The 23508-nt window shown below is 35.6% G+C and overlaps 1 long non-coding RNA gene across 1 annotated transcript; it reads left to right on the forward strand.

The window, feature by feature from the left end:
* Positions 1–15068: 15068 nt before the first annotated feature.
* Positions 15069–21211, forward strand: LOC106725276. The gene is made up of 3 exons (XR_001361141.1): positions 15069–15135; positions 15450–15455; positions 21201–21211. It is a non-coding gene; the product is annotated as an uncharacterized LOC106725276 (long non-coding RNA).
* The last annotated feature ends 2297 nt before the right edge of the window (positions 21212–23508 follow it).

The raw sequence follows: 23508 nt of genomic DNA on the forward strand, positions 1-23508 counted from the left end.
AAGAAGGGAGAAAGAGAAACATTAATGATGAGAGAAAATCATTGATCAGCTGCCTCCTGCATGCTCCACAATGGGGATGGAGCCCACACCCAGACTTGTGCCCTGACCGGGAATTGGACTAGCAACCTCCTGGGTCATAGGTAGACACTCAACCACTGAGCCATGCCGGTCAGGCCTTGTTTATTTATTTTGTTCTTTAGATTCCACGCGCAAGTGAAATCATGTGATATTTGTTTTTCTCTGTCTTACTTATTTCACTTAGCTTAATATCATCTAGGTCCATCTATATTGTCACAAATGGTAAGATTTCATTTTTGATGGCCAAATAATATTCCATTGTATATATAAACCCTATCATCTTTATCCAATCTTATATTAATGGGCACTTTGGTTGTTTCCATATCTTGGCTATTGTAAGTAGTGCCACAATGAACATAGGAGTGTGCATATATCTTTTCAAATTAGCGTTCTTGATTTTTTTTTTCAGATATAACCAGGAATGGAAATGCTGGGTCATAAAAACAAACTCATAGGCCAGTGGAATAGAATACAGATTACATAATAAATCCACACCCATATAATCAATTAATATATGACAAAGGAGGCAAGAACATGCAATGGGATAAAAATAATCTATTCACTAAATGGTGTTAGGAAAATTGGACAGATACATGCAAAAAAATGAAACTACACTACCTTCTTACATCATATACAAGAACAAATTCAAAATAGATTAGAGACTTAAATGTAAGACCTAAAATCATAAAATTCCTAGAAGAAAACATAGACAGTGAACTCTCTGATATTGCTCATAGTAATACTTTTTCTAATATATCTCCTTGGTCAAGGAAAGCAAAAGAAAAAATAAACAAATGGGGCCACATCAAACTAAAAGCTTTTGCACAGCAAAGTGGTGTCACTGCATTTTTAAAAAATGTTAGTGGGCCTGGGCTTATCTCTTTTCTGCTATTCCAATCACTACGGAAGGCTTTTATCTGACCGACTCAAGTAGCAAACCACACCTTGTACCAGTAAAGGTCTACCTGGATGCCTACTTGGCTGTCTACCCTCCTTCCCCTGCCCCCCATTGTTTAGGACAGTATATTTTTCATGAAGCCATGTGGCTCCTTCATGTGTAAAAGTCATCTCTGTATGCTTACTAGTACTTTCTGGACAAATGTCTCAAGATTTATCTTTGAGGAGAGAGAGAGAAACCTCCTTTCAATGAAACCATAGCCACAGGCTTCATTCCAACTTTACAGGAAATTGGACTGATGCTGTATTTTGCTTTCATCTGGCACTATGCATCTATTTTTAACTTGTTAAAGAACATAGCAGACTAAGGATTTCTAAATTTCCATCAAGGAAGAGTATATAAAATGTATGTATATAAGTTTAAAGGCAAGAATGCACTCCCCACAAGATATGGTGAGAGTAGGAGGGACATCAATCCTGAAACTATTGCAAAGGCAGAAAGAAGGCCAGGAAGAGACAGTCTTGTTACTTAACTAGAGCTGCAAGCTGTGGTCTTGGCACCAAAAACAATGCAAGATCCTAGATCTTGGGACTTGGGGTGGAAAGGATGAGCATAATTAACTATAAGATTGAATGATGGATGAGAGTCCTTTTTGAGGAGGGATAGCACTCGGTTTAGAATCAGCCGTGGGCAAACTACGGCCCGAGGGCCGGATCCGGCCCGTTTGAAATGAATAAAACTAAAAAAAAAAAAAGACCGTACCCTTTTATGTAATGATGTTTACTTTGAATTTATATTAGTTCACACAAACACTCCATCCATGCTTTTGTTCCGGCCCTCCGGTCCAGTTTAAGAACCCATTGTGGCCCTTGAGTCAAAAAGTTTGCCCACCCCTGGTTTAGATCCTAAGAAGCACTGACGTCTTCGTGAGGGATTATTTGACTCTTGCAGGAGCCATTTAGAGGACTGAAAAGGAGGTAGGTCATAACTAAAATCATAAATTAAAAAACACACAAAGAATTAATCATAATACTGTTCTATATTTCAATTTCAAATCCCTCCTACTCCATTAAAATAATTTAGAAAGGATTAACTCAGTGCAGTAGCTTTATTTAAGTAGTCATTATATATTCTATGAAAAATATTCCTATGTGTGGATCAGGGTTATGATGTTAGACACCTCAAGGGGCCAACCATGAGTAGCACAGGGAGAAGTGCAGTCAGATGCAGGGAATTTAATAAGGAGTGTTGTGTGAGGAGAAGGGAAGGAACTGGAGATCACACAGGGCAGCTGCCACTCACCCAGCAACAGGAGCCTCCTCAGGATGTGGTTTCTCAAGAAGAGCCAGAAACCCAAGTTCTGAGAGTTTTTAACATATGGAATTAAACAATCTTTAATATTGGCAACTAAATCTATTTTTTAAAAATCATATGAGTGGGAATATCAATTACCCAAGAGTGAAGCACTAGCTTGTTATAAGACTGAGGACACATCATTTTTTAATTCATAGTTCACTAGTCAATTAGGATGGGAGCATATACAAGTTGGATTTTCCTTTTCTTTCTGATAGAATTTTAACTAAGTGGCTTCATCACTTTTTAATGAACAAGGATGGCTATACCACTGAATCAAGCAATTGGAAATATGCTTTCTACTTTATATTATGATTCGTTATTAAAATCATAACTAAAAGGGGGAGGTAGGAATGGGAGAATGAGCAAAGTAAGCAGGTTTGAAGATAAAAGGGAAAAAAAGAGATAGGTAAGAAGAAAGTTATAAAACAGAGGCAACAAATGGTGCTGAAAAGATACATCCTGAAGAGAGAAGCAATTCACATAGTGGGAAAGCATATGGAAAGAAGTTAAAGAAATTTTAATTAATATTAATTGAGACTTTCACTTTGCTATGTACTTCCTTTATTCACTCTCTAATTAACTCAGTTAATAAAAAGATATTGAGTGTCTTTATATGCCCAATACTGTCTAACTGAAACAGATGCAGCGGTGAAAAAAAACAGGCCCATGAACTCACAGAGATTACATTCTGGTGGGGAAACAGAAGATGATCTGATCAAGAAATAAATAGTTAATGTCTCAAGTGGCAGTAAATGTTAGAGGCAGAAAACAGCAAGGTAAAGAGATTTCAAAGTTGGGAGATTGCTTCTTGGGTAGGTGGTCAAGGAAGACTTCTGATAAGTTAATATTTCAGCAGAAAGTTTCAGGAAGTAAAAGAGCTTTGCATGAAGTTAACTTTACATACTTTACACCAGGGGTCCTCAAACTTTTTAAACAGGGGGCCAGTTCACTGTCCCTCAGACCGTTGGAGGGCCGAACTATAGTTTAAAAAAAAACTATGAACAAATTCCTATGCACACTGCACATATCTTATTTTGAAGTAAAAAAACAAAACGAGAACAAATACAATATTTGTATTTGCATGTGGCCTGCGGGCTGTAGTTTGAGGACCCCTGCAGTTTACACCATCTCCATGAAGACAGCAATTGTGTCTACTTTGTTCACCCCTGACTCCTTGTTGCTTAGCATACAATAATGCACTAGGTAGGGGGAAAAAAAAATAGCTTTACATGTCAGATCACCCAAAACCTTGGAGAGTTCAAGGCCATTGTATTAGTCTGCTAGGGCTGCCATAACAAAATATCGTGAACTGAGTGGCTTAAACAAAGACATTCATTTCTGCACAATTTTAGAAGGTAAAAGTCCAAAATCGAGTTACTGCCAGGGCTGGTTTCTGATGAAGTGTGTTTCTGACTTGCAGACAGCAGCCTTCTCACTGTGTGTTCATGTGGCCTTTTACTCTGGGTCCATGCAGAGAAAGGTCTCTGGTGTCTCTTCCTCTTTTTAGAAGATCATGGCCTCATTTAACATCGAATGAGGTTTTATCTCTTTAAAGTCCCTGTCTTCATATTCCGTTAAATTGAGGGTTAGGGCTTCAATATATTGATTTGGGGGTTGGGGGAGAGAGGGAACAGTTCAGTCTTTAACAGCCATCATATCCTGGAAGATTGATTAGGGTTCTTTAATCACAACTGATACTATCAATGACTAATTTAGACAAAAAGGAATGTGTTGGTAGGATGTGAAGGCAAGGCTGCCTTTGCTTACCCACTTCAGCTGGTCAGTATGTAATCTGTATGATTATAACCCATGGCCTTATCGTATAACCTCAGAGAATTGAAGAAAATGTTGGAGAACCAAACGTTGGAAGGCCAAAAATCAAAGAAACTCCAGAGACTTTAAAAGCTGAAACTCATAGTCTGTTTAGGGTGCTACCCTCAGAGAAAATGGACTCCAATCACTTTTACTCTTTATAGTCTTCCAATCACTATAAAAATTTTGGGAGAGTGTGATTGTTCTCAGGTCATGCACATCTCTCTTTATAAGAGAAATCAAGAAAGTTGATAGGCAGCTCTACTGCGTCTTTCTTCAGTGGGCATACAGTGGTGCCCAAAGCTAAATCAAAGTGTTGTTACTAGAAACAGGAGGAATGGACTCTGGGTGGGCAAAGTTGTAACAGCAAAAAGCAAAAATTCTAGTAGAGAAGAAAATGAGCTTTGGAGCTGGTGTGTGGGGTTTGAAATCCCAACTCTGCCATATGTTCACTGGCTCTGTGATTGTCATCAAGTTACTTAACTGGTCTGTTCCTCAGATTCCTCATCTGTGAAGGAAAGAAAATTCTAGACTCATCTCAAAACTATTGATTGAATTCATTAAAAAACAACAACACCTGACACTCTGTAAGTACTGAAAAAATCTTAGCTAACATTCTTTAATCTAGGTCTGAAGGTCCTCATTTGTGATCTAATGTATATTCTGTATTAGAAAATAATTTCCCATGAGATCATTCTACTACGTGATTATTATTAAATATAAATCATTCGATTTTATTTTAGATTTACTTGACTGAATTTCTCTTTCTCACACAAGAAACACACACACACACACACACACACACCACATACATACAGAGACAAGCATGAACTAGCATTGATAAGTATGTTGTTGAAAAATATGCTTATAAAATTGCCTTTGATAAAATCATACTTGTGAAGATCACACTTGCTCAAAGATCAGAGATCAAACCAGGTGATAAATGCAGTGCTTAACAGGCTATCAGGCAGCAGCCTCAGAGTGAGGGTGGGTGTTGGTAACTATTGTATAAAATTGTTTTTATTCAATGCCAGGCAGAGAGAATAAATACTGAGTTAATGAAATTTTTACATGATACAAAATTGGGAGGCACTGTAAATATTGAAAAAGTTTAAAAACCAATAGCAATGAAGCCATGGAGGGGAAAATAAAGAAAATGTATTCAACTAAACAACAGAATGACATGATGAAATAAAATTGAGATAACACACTCCTAAATTAAAACACTTACTACAATGCATGTTGCAAACTTGTTTACTAAAATATCTCGACTGCTCAGCCAAAAACACTATGAGACATTTACACATTTAATTAAAAAATATGTAGTATCAACTATGTACCACATATACTGTTACTTCCTGGGGTACACCAATGGACAGGTCCATGTCCTAGTTAGTGAGTAAAGACATTCAATCTCATCCATCTATCTGTGTAGCCCTCAGCATCTAACATGCAAGCCTGGAAAACATAAAGGAAAAGAATACAGCAGTAATATTTTTTCAGAGACAGATGAATAAAAGAAGAATATTTGTAGTCAAATATATCTAAAAGGAAAGTAATAACATATATTAACTGAGGAATATGTACCAGACACTGATTTCAGTGCTGGGCCTGCATTCTCATTTAATCCTCAAACAGATTACCACCCGTGATCCTATGTTATTGTCCAGGAAACAATAGGTAACTCTTCCAAAAACACTTAGATAGTAAGTGATGGTGCTGAGATTCAAACCAGGTCTGTCTGATTTACTACTTTTAAATCCTCAAAGATGATTTTTATTTCTAGGGGGTAGAACACATCTCAGAGGAGCTTTATTGAAATCTGTGAATCTCATGCATTTTTATTGAGCAGATGATTATGCAGATCATTCTCATGTAGGCATGGTTGAAAAAAATATAAAAAATGTTCAACAAGCATCAGCATTAGTGATTTTTTTCATAATTAAAACTTCTTATCAAGATTTGAGTTAGATTATATTGAACATGATCGCTGATTTTCTATCCTGAGCTAAATTCACCTTTGTAAAGTCTTTGTGAAATATTTATATTCATTATCTCAGTTAATCTTTACAACAACTTAATACAGGTGGTGGATAAGGAAAAGGAAAGCTTTTTTAAATTAACCTTCTTTTTTAAAATTTGTAAACTGATAAAGAATGCTGATTCACACATGAGGAAACAAATGAGTTTTTGTAATCCCCATCCCCATCCCAGCTTTCCTGATACATTTTTCTAATCTTGGTTGTGCCAAAAGTTCAGTCCTTCCAGAGGGGTTTGTTTTACCTTCCCGTGGCTTGTTCAGATCTATTTGTAAAATGCAAATAACTACTTCAAAGATGATGTGAGACTTATCCTAAAGTACATATAAGAGAGTGTGAATGCTCAGTTCTAAAGTACTCCATAAATGCTGAGGAGAATGAACAAGAACAGACCTCAGGAAAAATAGTCTGAAATCCATGAGCAGAATTACTCTAGAAATCAATATCACTAAAGGAGACAAATGCCTGAAAACTGAGGACAAATTAGAATTGCACACACGATATAATACAGTCCCAAACAGGCAGTGATTTTCAAGGCTGCACATAAAGGGACATTTGATCCTAGGTGGGGAAAGTAATAGCTTTTTTTCTACAAAGCTCTGGGGAGACCGCATCTGATGACAGTGTCTAAGGTAATACAACCCTACAGTGTCTGGTATTTGCTTCAAAGTAAACTGGGAAGGGAGGTAGAGTGTAAATAGGTATATAGATGAAGTGATCATGAGTTTTTAATTGTTCATTAGACTATTCTCTCTACTTCCCTGATTGAAAATTTCTGTTACTAAAAAGGACAGAAGAGAGAAAATATTTCCATGCAGTGTTATTTTACTATGTGCCAATATCGATCCCACAGGTGAGAAAACCCCATTTCAATTGTATCTCAAGAAATGGTTGATGGAAACCTGGATGTCTATTTATTGTTTACAGTTTGAAGAAATAAAGAGTTTTACTTCGATGTTGTTGTTTTTTGTTTTTTAAATAGTGCAATAGACAGGCAACAGAAATGCTTAGGAAGAAGAAACAATGATTTCCACATTGGGTTTAAGGGGGTTAATGTGTGTAGACTGGTGATACAATGGCAAAGAGGGCCCGTGATTCTGAGCCATACTACAACTTCTCCAAAGAAAGGTAGAAGTTATTTAGTTTAACTTATGTGGGCTTATAAAAAAAAACTAGCTGACCACTGACACTTAATACAAGAAAGAAAAAAATATGTGCTCATATGTTATTGCTTTTAGTGATGGTTCTAGAAATATGGGTATATTTAAACCCCAAAGAGATTCAAGGTCTCAAGAGAGCTGTATGTTATGACTCCAACCAAGAACCCGGATCCAAGGAACTGAGACGTGTCCTCTAAAGATGATCCAGAGGGAAAAAATAACAAGAATTATTGGGAAATCCCTGTCGATGTCCTTCTGCCTGATCAGCTAAGAGTTTATACTAAATATGGATAGCATTGGTAAGTGAAGATTAAGATTTCACCAAAGAGTATTTTAAGCATTACAAGCTGAGTTACCTGTAACTCCAGGTAAAAAAATAAGAATAGCCTGGGTATTTGAGAGGGAAAAGTTATCAGGAAAATACTACATAAAGATGAATTGGAATGCTACAATATATCACACCTAGGCCTGAGAAATATAGAAAGCTGGAAGGATTTCTCCTGGGGTAAAACCCTACTGAAGGTGGTCACAAGCTTTTAAGAGAGCGGAAGTTACTTGGTTTCACCTCTCTCTGTGGGGCACTCCACAGCAAGCACAGGATTTTTTAGGATAACAAATATTTAAGTTTGAAATAAAAAAGAAAGGAAAGGGATGACAAGCACAAGTTGTCCACACATATTATAGGAGTAGAAAGGGGCATATAGCTTTAAGGGAGTCTTTTACCAGAGGTCTGTGTTAGAGTGTAAACACTAAGTGAACTAGTAATGGAGATATCTGAATTGGCCTATCTATTTTGTTCCCTGATCTACAAGCAAGTGTTGGGGACTCTGTCGACCAGTGACTCACCCTTGGCTGGCCACTCTCCCTTGCAGTGTGTGCTTAGAGCAGGGGTGGGCAAACTTTTTGACTCGAGGGCCACAATGGGTTCTTAAACTGGACCGGAGGGCCGGAACAAAAGCACGGATAGAGTGTTTGTGTGAACTAATATAAATTCAAAGTAAACATCATTACATAAAAGGGTACGGTCTTTTTTTTTTTTTTTTAGTTTTATTCATTTCAAACGGGCCGGCTTAGAGCATCAATGTCTTCATTACTCAAGAATAATATTGTCTATAGCTCTAAATAAAATGATGAGAAATCCATAGCTACTAGTAATATGACATTTCTAAAAATCATCTAAGACTATACATTTTTAATATATACTAAGATATTCATTATAAACTCATGATATCTGATTTCACTTGAGACCTCAAAATTTCTCTGTTGATCCTTTATTTCATTCTCATTGACTATTTAATAACATTGTCACAATTGTTGATCATAATATACTTCTATCTCTTTAAACCCTAATTTATTCCCTCAGCTTTTTCTCTAAGAGGAAAAACTATCAAATTCCCTTCTCTTTTCAAACATTAATATGTATATATGTGACCTAAATATCACCTCTCCAGTTTCTCTGAGATACTCAAGATGAGCGAAATAAAATCCCTGATTTTATCCTTTTTCCAATGTTTCTCCCCCATTCTTCATTATTTCAATTAATTGCATAATTATCCAATCAACTACTGAATCAAAAAACCTGGGAATAATATCTCTTACCCTCTTAAAACCTAACATCTAATATCACTTTTTGCTGATTCTATCTCTAAAACATGCCCCCAGTTCATCCACATCTCTTCATCTCTATAGCACCTAACTGTGTGCAAATTAAATTTCTTCTTGATTGAGGCAAAAGCTTCTCAACTAGTTTTCCTGCTTTCATTCTTGTTCTATCCAACCCGTTATTCACTTGACAATCAGAGAAATGTGTATTTCTTATTATAAATCCCATATGTTTATATATATTTACCATTTATAATAAAATCTCAATCTTTTATCATGGCTTTCAGAATCCCATATGATTTTTCCAGTCTACTCTTCTATACTTGGGGCTTCCCACTCTCCCCCTCATTTACTAATTTCTCACCACATTGACCTTCCTTTAGTTTCTCAAACACACTAAAGAGTTTTTTTCTTATAGCTTTAGGCATTTCCTTTTCCTGAAACAGTATTATTCTTTGGTCTTATTTATCTATGTCTTATCATAACACCATCTTTATCACCATTTGAAATCATCTTGTTTATTTGTTTATTAATTGTTAGTGTACGTTTTGTCCATTAGACTTGTAGTCTATAAAGGCAAGAGCCATATTGGACTCATTCACATGTACCACCGTTATCCAAATGTGTAACAATTGTCAATACGAGAAACTGAATTAAAGCATATATTGCCAAATGCTCCTACCCAAATTCATTCGAACATAATAGGATAATATATAGATTTTTAAATTTTATAATAAAAAATTGCTCAATATTTTTTAGAGTAAAATATTGCTTAAAAAAATCTTCTATAGACCCTATTATATAACAGTTTGTTTGCTGTTTGTTTGTTTGTTTTGAGGAAAGGAAGAAGCATGACCTCCCAGAAGAAAAAAAAAATCTTCCAACTCTTATGCCACTGACAATGAAACAAGTATGTTTATGAGAAAATGCTAGCAAAAATTGTAGCTCTCACCGTTGTCTGATTCAAAAATCAACACCTGGAATAACTGATGAATTTCTTCAAAGAATAAAATTTTGTGACATTTTTATAATTCAGCAGCATATCAAAGTTTAGCTGGAATAGAGTAGTCATTATGTTAATTTCTATTTTGTTTGTTTTGATACAGAGTTTATGCAAATGAATACAATGAAAATATAATAATTTCAAAAACACTTGACACATACATAATAAAGGTGCCCTGAAGTGTTTGTCAGTTTTCAGGACTCCATCATATTAATTTGTAACAGAACATTGACTTCTAAATTGATGGTAAAAAAAAGTCATTGCAAGAACTATTGCTCCAGGAACATATTCTCTTATTAAAAAGGGGAGAGGGGTTTATTGTGTTAAACTTGCCATTCTATGTTGCACAGAAAAGTACAAGTTATAAAGAAGATGCTGAGATCTTTCAAAGAGTGTTGGTAAATGTCTTGTATTAAGCAATTTTTTAGAGAATAATCTTAAGTTACAGAAGTTTTAGAGTTATTTTCATTTTTTTTTAAAAAAACCTTTTGTTTGAAACAATTGAAAATTAAAGAAAAGGGAGAAGTATATTAGAGAGAACCCTAAACACTTTAATCAGATTCACCACTTTTTAACATTTTTCTACACTTTAATATTTATTCCATAACTATACCCACATTTAGATCTATGTACTAGTATATTTAATTACTTTCTCTGGATATTTAATCATAAGTTGTATACAATATGCCCCTTTACCATCGAATATTTCAGCAGATTTCTCTACAAGAATGAAAACTTTAAGTGCCATGGATCACAAAAGCCTACCTCTCCCAATGGTTACAACTATAAATTCTGATCAGAATACAAAAAACCTACTACCTGGGACTCTGAAAAAGTAAACAATAACTAGCAGGTAAAAGAGCCGATCATAACTTGAGGAACAATCAACACCAGTACATTTCCTGAGTTTGTTTTTCCCCTCCTGTATTTCCCAATTTTGGCCCAAGGAAGAGCCAGTAAGTAGCTAGAGTTTTGGAACTTGTGTAGTGGATGCAAGTGAAACATGAGGTTCAGGGTACAGATTTTTCCCATGGATCCTTGTCCTCACGAAGTTTGAAGAATAAACTCGAGAACAAAAAGGCTTCTTTAATAAAAAATGTAGAAGTTTATTGGAAGCAGATACAAACTCCATCTGGGCAGGGGTGTTCCCAAAGGGGACCCCCTGGGGAGGGACCCCCAAATGGGAAAAGCCTGCTCTCTCTCAATCTAAAAAAAGTGTCTCGTGTCCTGTCCCTTTGTCTCTGGTTTATATACTAGTATGCTGTAATTCTTTGTCTGACCCTTTCTAATTGGACCCTTCCTTGATTTAGGACCCCTGTGCTTTCCTCATTGGTCATTCTGCTACATGGTATTAGTTTCAAAGCTCCAAGCCCACATGGTGCCCCCTGCCTTCTCTCCCCTTATCTTGCAACATTCCTTTATCCTTTGTACAAGTAAGATAAGCATTTTGGCATCTCTAAGCCCCCATCTATGTTTTCCTCTCCCATGGACCCTCTCTCAGTTATTCTGGCCAGATATGTTTTATTATCCATTAGGTCAGGGCTGCTTTAGATCTAACTTATGGCTGCTTTAATTGTTCATGCCAGAAATGCCTCCATCCTTCCCCACTTCCTGTCTTAAACTAGCTAGTTAACCCTTTTCACAAACAGAAAAAACTTTGAGGCAAACTTTCTCTTTCTGGCCATAGGGCCAGAAAAAGTAGAGTTTAAGGTGAATTCCTTTTCTTCTATTTCTTTCTTTTTTCTTTTCTAGCCCTGCTGCAGGGTTGAGCCATCGCAGAGATGTATGGCTGCTACAGTATTGGAAGTAGAGTCATGAGCATATAAAATCCCAAAGTCAAACCTTCATCTATTGCCAGATAACACCCCCCCCAAAAAAAGGGGATCACTGTTGTTCAAAGAGTGTATGTTGTGAAATTTCTAATGTTTTCTTTCACAGCTTTCCCTGAAGGCAACACACAATCAGTTAAAAATAATAGCTCAGGGGGCTAGACCTCTGAAGAAAGTCTAACTATCAAGTCAGAGGAACTGGGAAAGGGTTTGTTAGAAAGAAATTATAGGTGAAGTCTTGGAGAGGACAGAACTAGTGACCAAATCCCATAATTATATGTATAACCCAACACAAGTATTAGACTGACCCCAATCTGAACATGTGTAGAACAGGCCCACAAAGGATCGGAAAGATTTTGAGAGCCACTGCCAATCCCTGAAAACTGTGAATGGCATAGATGGATCCAGGGGTCCTCAAACTTTTTAAACAGGGGGCCAGTTCACTGTCCCTCAGACTGTTGGAGGGCCGGAATATAGTTTAAAAAAAAAACTATGAACAAATTCCTATGCACACTGCACATATCTTATTTTGAAGTAAAAAAAACAAAACGGGAACAAATACAATATTTGTATTTGCATGTGGCCCGCGGGCCGTAGTTTGAGGACCTCTGGTAAGCACCAAATTTATCTGGCAAAGGAATCACTGCTGGCAGAAGGCAAGAAAAAACTTGAAGCTGAACCTATGTAGGTCAATTGCCTGTTAAAACAACTGCAGCACGAGCAGTAAATTAACCTTTTCCAGAGGATTATATAGGATCCAGATTCTCATAATCACATAGTCTGTGCATGTATCCAAGATGCAATCCAAAATTACTTGACATAAAAAGACCCAGAACAAAATGACCTATAAACATGACCAAGTCTCAAGGGAAAAAAATCAACAGATAACAACCCTAAAATCACTCACATGTGGGAATTATCACACATCGACTATAAAGCACCCAGCTGACCATGAAAGGAATTTGGGAGTCACCCCCATGTCCTAACAACTAACAAATACCTGAACAGACTGAAAAATCAACACTTTCTGAATCCCTAAGAGAGAAAAGGATACAGGACAAACCGCTGTCTCTCAAGAGTCAGACAGGAGAACACAGGGGATTGTGGCTTCAAGGAGCAGATTCATAACAGAAAACCACTACAAGAACCAGCGCCTGGATAGGGAATCTCAACTGTAATTGAAGAATTGATGGAGGTTCAGTGTGGAAAACTCTGAAAGTTACAAAATCCAGAGGTCCCAGTCATGGTGGGGAAGGGACCCACAATATTATAAGATTTAGTTCCAGAATCTCAACCCGATTCCTACAGTATGTATTGGAGAAAAATCCCCTTGGGCTTCTGGCAGGGAGAGTGAGAAAGGAATCATTGTGAAATATCATGAAATGTGCTCAATAACAGAATGATGATAACGTAGAAAAACGTCTTTGACTTTGAAGAGAACCCAATATAAATTATACAATTCAATATAGGTAAAATACTACCAAAAAAATCAAGGCTTGGGACTTATTCAATAAGAAAGAGAGTATTATTCATATTATTGGAATCCCAGAAGAAGAGAAGAGATTGGTGAAAAAAATTAAGTATTATAATAACTTTCTAAATGTGATGGAAGACATTAAATCAAAATAGAATAAATACAAACAACACCATGCCAGACATATCATAATTAAACCACTGAAAATCAAAGGTGATGAAAAAATATCTTAATTTATTACATGTAAAAAAAGCAATGTTACTGACATAATGACATTTTAAAAAATTTCTTTTTACCAATCTGTGGAGGCTTTAAGACTATGGAACAATATTTTTAGAATGCTGAATGAATAGAAACTGACAGTGCAGAATTCTTTATCCATTAAAACATTTTCTAAGAATAAAGGTGAACTAAAAGCTTCCTTACATGAAGTAAAACTATGAATTTGCTTGTCCGCAGACCTGTTTAAAACAAATGTTAATGGAAATTCTTCAAGCTGAAGGAAAATGGTATCAGAGGTAAACTTTGAACTCCAGGAATGAAGAAAGGGCAACAAATATAGAAAATACGAAGGAAAATATGAAGGACATTGCTTTCTTTTATGTCCTTTAAAATATGTATGACAGATGAAAGGAAAAATGATACCATTTTTGATGTGATTTTCTATGTGTTTAGATGAATACATGTGAAAACTATAGTGTAAGAAGAGTAAAGAAAACTAAAAACAAGAGCATACTTTTTATAACCACTGTATTGGCACAAATTCAGAAAAGTCAACTGTGATAAAATGCTTTTATCTAACTCACATTTTGCTATTTTACTAATTATCATAATATATTTTATAACACTTTCACTTTTTTCTACAGGATCTCACTCAGGATCCACATGTTGCATTTAGAGTCGGTTTTTAATTTCCTGTTATCTGGAAGAATTTCTTTGCATTTTATAATGTTAATGGCTTGAAGGATATTGGTCAATTATTTTAGAGAATGTTCTTCAATATGGTTCTTTCTGATATCTCTTCGTGATTAAGATTCAAATTATGCAATCCCAGCTGCTGGAATACTACACATACTGTGAGCTTTAGAGGACCTCCCATTTGGACACACACAGTGTCTGTCTGCCCCTTATTGGTGATGTTAATTTTGATCCCCGATTAGACTGTTGGCTAGTTTTCCTATTGAATAGTTATTATTTCTGATTTACAACTAATAACCAATGTGTAGGCAGATCCTCTGAGATTATGCAAATACTGTGATCTTCATTACATATTGCCCTTTAGACATGTGTATGCTTTAATTCAGGTGAATTTATTGTCAACAGAATTACCCTAGACTTAACACTCACTCGTGATTCTTGAAATCTTTAGAATTATAATTGCTAAATGATAATTTTTCAACTCTGCCATTTCTGTATTTTCAAACATCATTCTATTGTAAAAAGGAACATTTATTTTCTCTAGCTAGCTAGCTAGTTTTTTACTGTGAATACAAATTTTCTTTACTTTAAAAAAATTCTTATTTTCTGGCATTACAAGAAATCCCAGGCTCATCTTGGACCTTCCTTGCTTTAGGCCTGGAATTAGCCATTTCTCCAAGGGCCTCTGCTTCTTTATGATGGTAAATGGCACTTATAAAACAAGATTTATGTGCTACATCTACTCTTTATTATTAGGGCATCGTTATTTCTAGGTGCTTTCAGTGGACAGAGCTAAGGTATATTTACAGGGGTTTTGATTGTTTTGCTTTGTTTCTCTATCCAAAATCACAAATTTGCTTTACTTTAAAAAAAATTCTTATTTTCTGGCATAACAAGAAATCCCAGGCTCATCTTGGACCTTCCCTGCTTTAGGCCTGGAATTAGCCATTTCTCCAAGGGCCTCTGGTTCTTTATGATGGTAAATGGCACTTATAAAACAAGATTTATGTGCTACATCTACTCTTTATTATTAGGGCATCGTTATTTCTAGGTGCTTTCAGTGGACAGAGCTAAGGTATATTTACAGGGGTTTTGATTGTTTTGCTTTGTTTCTCTATCCAAAATGTTGTTTAATGGTTGAATTAGTTCTTCCCTCTACTCATAGTTTGGTTTACTTGCTCCTGCTTACATTCTATTTTAGAATCTTTTCTATCTTTCCTAATTTAACTTTGAATGTTTAGAATATGAACATTCTTCAAAAATTAATAAAAAATACTCAGAAAAATGTTGCTCTCTTTCCTACCTATCTCATCCATTTGTCCCTAACTGGTTCACAGGGTCTAGTTATCCATCAGCGGGGTTACCTTTTAAAAAAATAAGTAGATTCATGTAGGTTGGTTTTCTTATTTCTCCTTCTTTCATACAAAAAATGGAAAAATACCAGATATTTTTATATATTCAAGCACTTTCCTCTTTTTAAATATATTCCATTCATTCCAATCAGTTTATATATGCCTTGTTTTGTGTGTTTTCTATAGCTGAACAGTACTCCTTTGGGTGTATGTACCATAGTTTATTGAACCATTCTTCGATATTTGGACATGTAAGTGGTTTATAATATTCTGCAATTAACAATAATGCTTTGATGAATAAGTTTGAGCAGAGCCAGTTTTGTATTGTTGGAGGTGTACCTTTAGAACTAATTTCCAGAAAAGAGATTGCTGCATCAGAGTGTAAATGCGTACATAGACTTTAGACATTGCCAAATTCCTTTCCATAGTGGTTGTATTATTTTACACTCTCACAAGCAATGAATGAGAGTGACTGTTTCCCAGCAGCTTCACTAACATTGCCAACAGAATATATAGTTAAGCTTTTCAATTTTGCTCATATCTCTTATAAATGAAAATGAAGTTAATATATTTAAATATTTCAAGATTCTGTGTGTGAATATGTGTACTATGTGTTTATCTATATATTAGCAAAGAATCACCAAAGTTCTAGAATATTCCTGGGTGCCATGAAACTAACTCTGTACTTTGTCATGTGAACTCTATCAGTAATCCTATATAATTAAAGGCTAATATGCAAAGTGCCCCCTCGGGAGTTCCACCGGGAGACCAGGAGTTCAATTGCTCACTTTGACGTGCACTGACCACCAGGGGGTGGCGTGGAACTAGGGAAGACCCCGATCGACCCTAATCACCAGTCAGGCCTAGGGACCCTTCCCCTTGCACAAATTTCATGTGCTGGACCTCTAGTAGTGGATAATAATGTGTTTATTTATGTCATCTGCTCATTTTTCTATTAGGTTTGTTTTTATCTCTAATTGTTTTTAATATATGAGTACATTTACTCTGTATCATTGATGCATTTTGCAAATATTTTCTTTTGGTTTGTTATTTGCCTTTTGATTTTGCTTATGATGTACATTTTTCCCATGTAAATTTTAATAAATCTATTAAAATATTTATACAACTTTACATATTTACCTTTTCATTATATAAATACCTACATGGTCTAAACTAACAATCTTTTATTTTATTGAATACAAATTTTGATATCTACTTAGAAAGCCTTTCCTTATACTCATAAAGCAACTCATTCAGGTTTTCTTTAGTACTTGAACAGTTTTATATTTTACAATTAAAACTCTGATTCATTTGGATTGTTTGTGTGTGTATATACTAGTATGTATGTTTCACAGAAATTATTTATTTTTTAAAATGTTGAATTATCCCAACACAATGCAGTTAAAAGCTCATCTTTGTTCCGATGATTTGAGATGCTGTTGTATCATACATACTAGGGTGTATTTCTGGACTTTCTATTATATACCACATATCTATTTGTTTATTTATATGCAGTACCACATATTCTAATTACATAAGTTTGAATATATTTCACAAATTGTAAAATCTAGTTCCTCTTCAGAGCTCTTCCTTTACGGTGGTGTCCTAGATATTTTCTAAAACATATTTTTGTTGGTTTCAGATAGGAAGGGAGAAGGAGAGAGATAGAAATATCAATGATGAGAAAGAATCATTGATGGACTGCCTTCTGCACACCCCCTACTGGGGATCCAACTCTCAACCCCCGGCATGTGCCCTGAACACAGCCTCCTGGTTCATAGGTTGATGCTCAGCCACAGCAACACCAGCCAGGCCTAGCTATTTTTATGTGTCTGTTTTTCCTTATTAATTTGACCAGCTCCAGAAAAAAACTTAATGGTCCTTTTATTGGTGTCACATTAAATTTATAAGTTAACTTTAGGAGAATTTATATCTTGATGCTGTTGAAATATTTAAAGAGATAACTTTTGTTCAATTCTACCTTTGTGAAATTCCAGAGTATTACTGTATATATATATATATTTGCATATGTTCAGATATTTTATGTAAAATTCACTTCTGGAGCTGTCAATGCTTGGGATTGGGGCTGTTTCAATAGGTGAGGTGGTATCTTGCTTAAATTTGCATTTCCCTGATGACATATGTTGTGGAACATCTTTTCATATGCTTACTTGCCATCTGAAATATTCTTAAAGAGATGCCTGTTAAAGTGTTAGGCCCATCTTTTAATTGGGTAATGTCCTTGTTGTTGGCTGAAGAATTATTTGTAGGTTTTGGATAAAAGTCCTTTATTAGATGTGTCTTTTGCAAACATTTCTCCTAATCTGTGGCTTCTTTTGTAATCCTATTGGCATTATTTTTTGCAGAACAAAATTTTTTAATTTTAATGAAGTCCGACTTATCAATTATTTCTTCAAAAGACCATGCTTTTGCTATGGTAGCTAAAAAGGAATAACCATACCCAAGGTCATCTATCTTTTCTCCTATGTTATCCTCTAATAGTTTTATATGTTTGCATTTTACATTTAGGTATGATCTATTTTGAATTTATTTATGTGATGTTTGTAAAGTCTGTGTCTAGAATTAGTTTTTTGCATGTGGTGTCCAGTTGTTCCAGCACCATTTGTTGAAAATGCTGTCTTAGCCCCACTGTATTGCCTTTGCTCCTTTGTTAATGAGTAATTCAATTTTGAAAGAAAATTTGATCCTGGGCCACTCTGTTTGAAGACTACCCTGAGATTGCAAGGTATCATATTTTAAGTTTTTTAAGAAAAATAGTTGGAGAAAGCAGTATATTTCTAATGTCACTCAACTAAAAGAAAATGTAACCACGTACTGGGACTTATTAATAAAATTTGAAACTACAACTTACAACCATGGATTTAAAATGGCTGGAACATTAAATCATTCTTACTGATATCACAGTTTATCTAAAAGAATTAATTATTCTGAAATTGAACTTAGAAAATAAGGGAATACAAATGAAATTCCTCTTATAACTTTTCATAAATTACATTTTGCATAATGTTTTATTTGACAATGGGTATAATAAAATGTTTCAAAACACACATATGATTAACATGACAGATCTCTTTTAAAACTTTATTTTTTCTCTCTCCCAGGAGAACATTGAATCTCTATTCCTATAATTGTAGAATATTTTCCTAGTTAAATGCACTAAAGATGTAATCTAAACCATTTTCTCAATTTTTACGTAGAACTAATCCAGAAGAATCCTTTTAAAAGCTGAAATGTATCATTTGTGGTGTGTGTGTGTATGTGTGTGTGTGTGTGTGTGTGTGTGTGTTTTATCACTCATTCAAATAAAGATGGAAGTAAAGTCCCTAATCTATCCATTTTATACAATTGTCTCAGAAAAAAAAAACATTTTTAATGAATTTCATAGAAATAGGAAAAAATCAGCAAATCTACTTTTTTCTTCTCACTGTCATCTTGTACCAAGTTGACAATTGTTTTTGCAAACAAGAAACAATATTTACAATCCTTTAACATATCCTCATATAGCTGATTAAAAAGCCATGTCTTCCCTGGATAGCTCTATTAGCAGGGTCAAGGTATGAAAGAAGATGAATTATGGGAAACATTTCATTCCATGAAGATATTCAGCATTTGGGACTCTAACAGGTTTAAATGACAGCACAAATTTCATTATCACTGAAATTTCCCCCTCCAATGGAGATACATTTTCTTTGTTCTTCATCTTTCTTCATACATACTCCTTGCTCTCTTAAAACAAGCAAATAAATAACACCAAAAATATCACAAAAAGTCAAAATATACTTGTCTGTTGTCCCTAATATCTATCTTTTTCTTCTTCCTGTATCTAGAAAATGAAGGGAAAATAAGAGGGACATCTTATTTTTCCTGGAAAAGTGAACAATTCTATCAGACTGCTGCTTTGGAAGGGAAAATTACTCAGCTGTTTCTGCTTTATATGCAGCACTTGGAAAATGGAATGAAGGATATGAAGTGAGGTATCTTCAGACTCTCCTCTCAATTTGTTCAGATTCCCAAGGGATCTGACTCACATGAATCCAGTGACCATGTTGAAACCTGGAACCACACTTACTAACAAGTCTCCCCCATCATCCTTGATGATTATCTTTCCTTTGCCACCATCAGTTTAGAATAGGGATTTTCTTAACCCCAAAGACTGTTTTAGGGACATAAAATGCTTCCCTTTCTTTCTTACAGTTACCCCTTTGAAGTATCTTCTGCAAAGTATATTGAATCTTCTGCTTACATTAAAGAATGTTTACTTTCAATGTATGGAGATCTATGATGACAAACAATGTCAAATAGGAAAATTGAACTCAGCTTTCCTAACTGAAGCAATAGCTCATGTATTTGCTTCCTACAAATGTGCATAGAGATCTAGTCAGTATCACAGACCTCCACTTTCCCCTACAAACCCCAGCGCCCCCTTTTCAGGTTGTTTATACTTTCTAGAATTCAGTGTTCTCTTCCTTCTTATTATCCTGTTTTAGAGGAAGCAAGATCATTTCTGGCCTGGTTCCCAGGTGTGACCCTGCTAATATTAAGTCAAATTTTCTTTTTTCTTCTTCAGGAGGATGTGAAATGTATAGAATAATTTAATATTTTGCCAAAAACATACATATTACATGTCATATCATATATCATATCATATTTCTTACCAGGAGATTCTCAGATTAGTTTCCAAAGAGGTAACTTTGATTGTAAGTACCGTAACTACAATAAAATAATATAGTGATGATGAAAGTAGAGTGGAATTAACTATATTGTTCAAATACTAACCAAAAGTTAGTTGCATTGGACAAAATATAAAACAAAGGAAAAGTTATTAATAGGAACTTAGGTGACATATCATATTAATAAAAAAGAAATAAGTATTGCCGAAACCGGTTTGGCTCAGTGGATAGAGCATCGGCCTGCGGACTGAAGGGTCCCAGGTTCGATTCCGGTCAAGGGCATGTACCTAGGTTTCGGGCACATCCCCGGTGGGGGATGTGCGGGAGGCAGCTGATCGATGTTTCTCTCTCATCGATGTTTCTAACTCTCTATCTCTCTCCCTTCCTCTCTGTGAAAAATCAATAAAATATATTTTAAAAAAAAGAAATAAGTATTATATAAAACATGCACTACACATTCTTAAACTACAAAGGAAATCTTCACAACTTTTTTAAAAAATTATTTCATAGAGTCCATGTTCACTGACAATTCAGTAAAATTAGGCTTCAAAATAAAATGTTGGCTAATATATAATATTTGGAAACTAAAAAAAAATCAATTTTAGATTATTTAGCTTAGTGCTTTCCCCACATTTCACTCCTGTTCTTTCCAGACTACGTTGTAGCAACTTGAGATTCTTGAGCACCACCTTATGCTTGATCTCTGCCTTCGGATTCTAGGAGGAACTGCAGCCTGTGACGACTTGCAATGGATTCACCAACAGAGCTCGACGTCCCCTCCACTGGGTCATTTTCGCAAATGTCCGATGAAGAAGATTCAGGAAAACCTTCACCCCAACAGAAGGACAAAGAAGAAGAATGAAAAGGGTATGAACTGACGCTGAGTTATGGCCTGGTCTACAGGCCGAGATGTGGAGTGAGGACAATAGCAAGTCTTAAAAGAGACCTCAAAGAACTGTTTCCAACATGGCTGAGGAGGAGGAATGAGGCTATTCAAAATCGCAAGAAGAATAGGAATGAACCAGTACTTCAGTGTGACTGTTGTCATTGCCTATCACATCCAGGTCCTTCTGGTATTGCTAAAAATTATGACATGGTTTTGGCTGGCTTGCCTCAGTGGATAGAGCATCATCCTGTGGACTGATGGGTCCTGGGTTCAATTCCGGTCAAGGGCACATGCCTGGGTTACAAGCTCAATCCCCAGTGGGGAGCATACAGGAGGCAGCTGATCAATGATTCTCTCTTATCATTGATGTGTCTATCTCTCTCTCCCTCTCCCTACCTCTCTGAAATCAATAATATAATTATATAATAAAACTCACACCTTTAAAAAAATAATTATGACATGACATACACTGTATTCTTGTACTGATTTGAGTTGTAACACATTTTTTTATGTACTCTTTCAATTTTTAGTAGCAAATGTGTGTATAGGGCATCTTTAATACACCTGAGGCATATCTGAGAAAAAAATCAATTTTAAATAATTTAATACCTAAGTTGGAAATCAGAGAGACATTACATGACATTTAGGCCTGAAATAAAGCAAAATTCAATATATCAAAATTCTTGAGTATAACAAAATTATATATGGAAAATTTTAAATACTACTAAACTATTCTTGATGAACAAACTTTTCAATTCTAGAAACTAGCAATAAATTATGAATTGTATCCATATAGTCATCATAAGGAAATAATTATGATTTAAAATAGTGATTAAATATAAATAATTAAAAGCAATATAGTTGCCAAAAAATTTTTTTTAGATAAACTGAGAATTCTATCACTAACAAACCCCTGTCAAGTCTGATTAAGAAGAGTGGAAGTATTTGACTCTGTAGGACCTATTTTCGAAGGAAAACAAAATAATGTATCTAGTAAACAAGGCCTGGGCTTACCTGCTCACTCAAACCACAGCCATTGCCCTTGGCCACGCACAGGAAGAGGTAGAGCAAGGTAATAGCCTTTGTTTGTAATCAATTCTGTCTGAAGTGTATTAGACATTATTTTGTGACAAGTAATTGTGTTGAAAGATGGTGGCTTCTTTAATTGTCGCTCCCTGTATTTTGGAAGTCAGGGTTGGCCTTCAGAGCTGTGAGGCATCAACTCACTACTGGTTCTGCAGTTCTGTGTTGGGATAGCCAATCCCTAGAGACACCAAAGCATTCCCCTCCCTTCAAATAGCAGGATACTGGGCATGTGTTAGTGCAGCACTACTCAAAATGTGGTCTGCAGCTGGTGCCCTCCGGGAAACTTGCTACCTGGCTACAACAAAAGCAGCATGGAAATGGAGAGGACACTTACAGAATCTCTTAGAGACATTTTAGGTTGTAGAGATTCTTAATTTTTAAAATAGCCTTGTATTTTATATATCTTCTTTTCCCATTTCACTTATGCTATTCATTCATTTTGTTACATTTTTACTAAAACATTGGCTCACAATGAAATGCAAATTAAAAAACAAACAAACAACAACAAAATGGTCCTTCACCACACAGTTTGAAAAGCACCGCTTCAGTACATTCGATGACTTTTCTAGCAATATTTATCCTTACTTTTAAGAATCCAGTGGGAACAGCTGCCTAGCAACTACTAAGTGAAACAGCAGTTTCAAATCCAAACACGTTGACATTGTTAAAGTTTGTTTGGGGCTCCTTGAACTCCCTTTCCACTCCCAGTGACATTTCCCAGCCTTCATCCTCCGCACATACCTTCATTGCAACAACAAATAAGCTGCCTCAGGCACTGTGCAGGGCAAGGTTGATGGAGCCCTTGTCCCCACAGAGCTTGTACTTCAGAAGAGTTATGACCTCGCCTCCGCTACTGCTCTTAGGGTCTCATCCTTCACCTAGTTTCCAAAGCCTGCTCTTGGAAAAAGAAGCTGAGATTGATCTTATTGGTAAAGATAAAGACAGTGTTACTCTAGTCAAGGGTAGCTTATGCAAAATATTACTTCTAACTGTGGGATGAAAGGCTCAGGTGTTAGGTTAGTAAGGTTTAGGATGAGGTGGGGAGAGTGCCTTGGTCAAGAAAAATTACAGCAACGTGTAACACTGATTTATTTGGAGTAGGCCTAGAGTCACACCTTCTTCCCCAAAAATGTGTCTCCTGGCATTCCCCTCAAGCTCAAGGGCATGGACTTAACCTGGCATGGTCTATCCCCATCAGTTAATAGGTCAGTATTTGGCCTTTTCTCAGATCTATGAGGCCATGCCCTTAGAACACTTCAAAACTTCCACTATAGTGTCAAAAGCAGCAATCACAAAACGTATCATTTGATCCTTTTAATTGCAG

The sequence above is a fragment of the Myotis brandtii genome, unplaced genomic scaffold (assembly GCF_000412655.1).
Source record: "Myotis brandtii unplaced genomic scaffold, ASM41265v1 scaffold151, whole genome shotgun sequence".
NCBI lineage: Eukaryota > Metazoa > Chordata > Mammalia > Chiroptera > Vespertilionidae > Myotis > Myotis brandtii.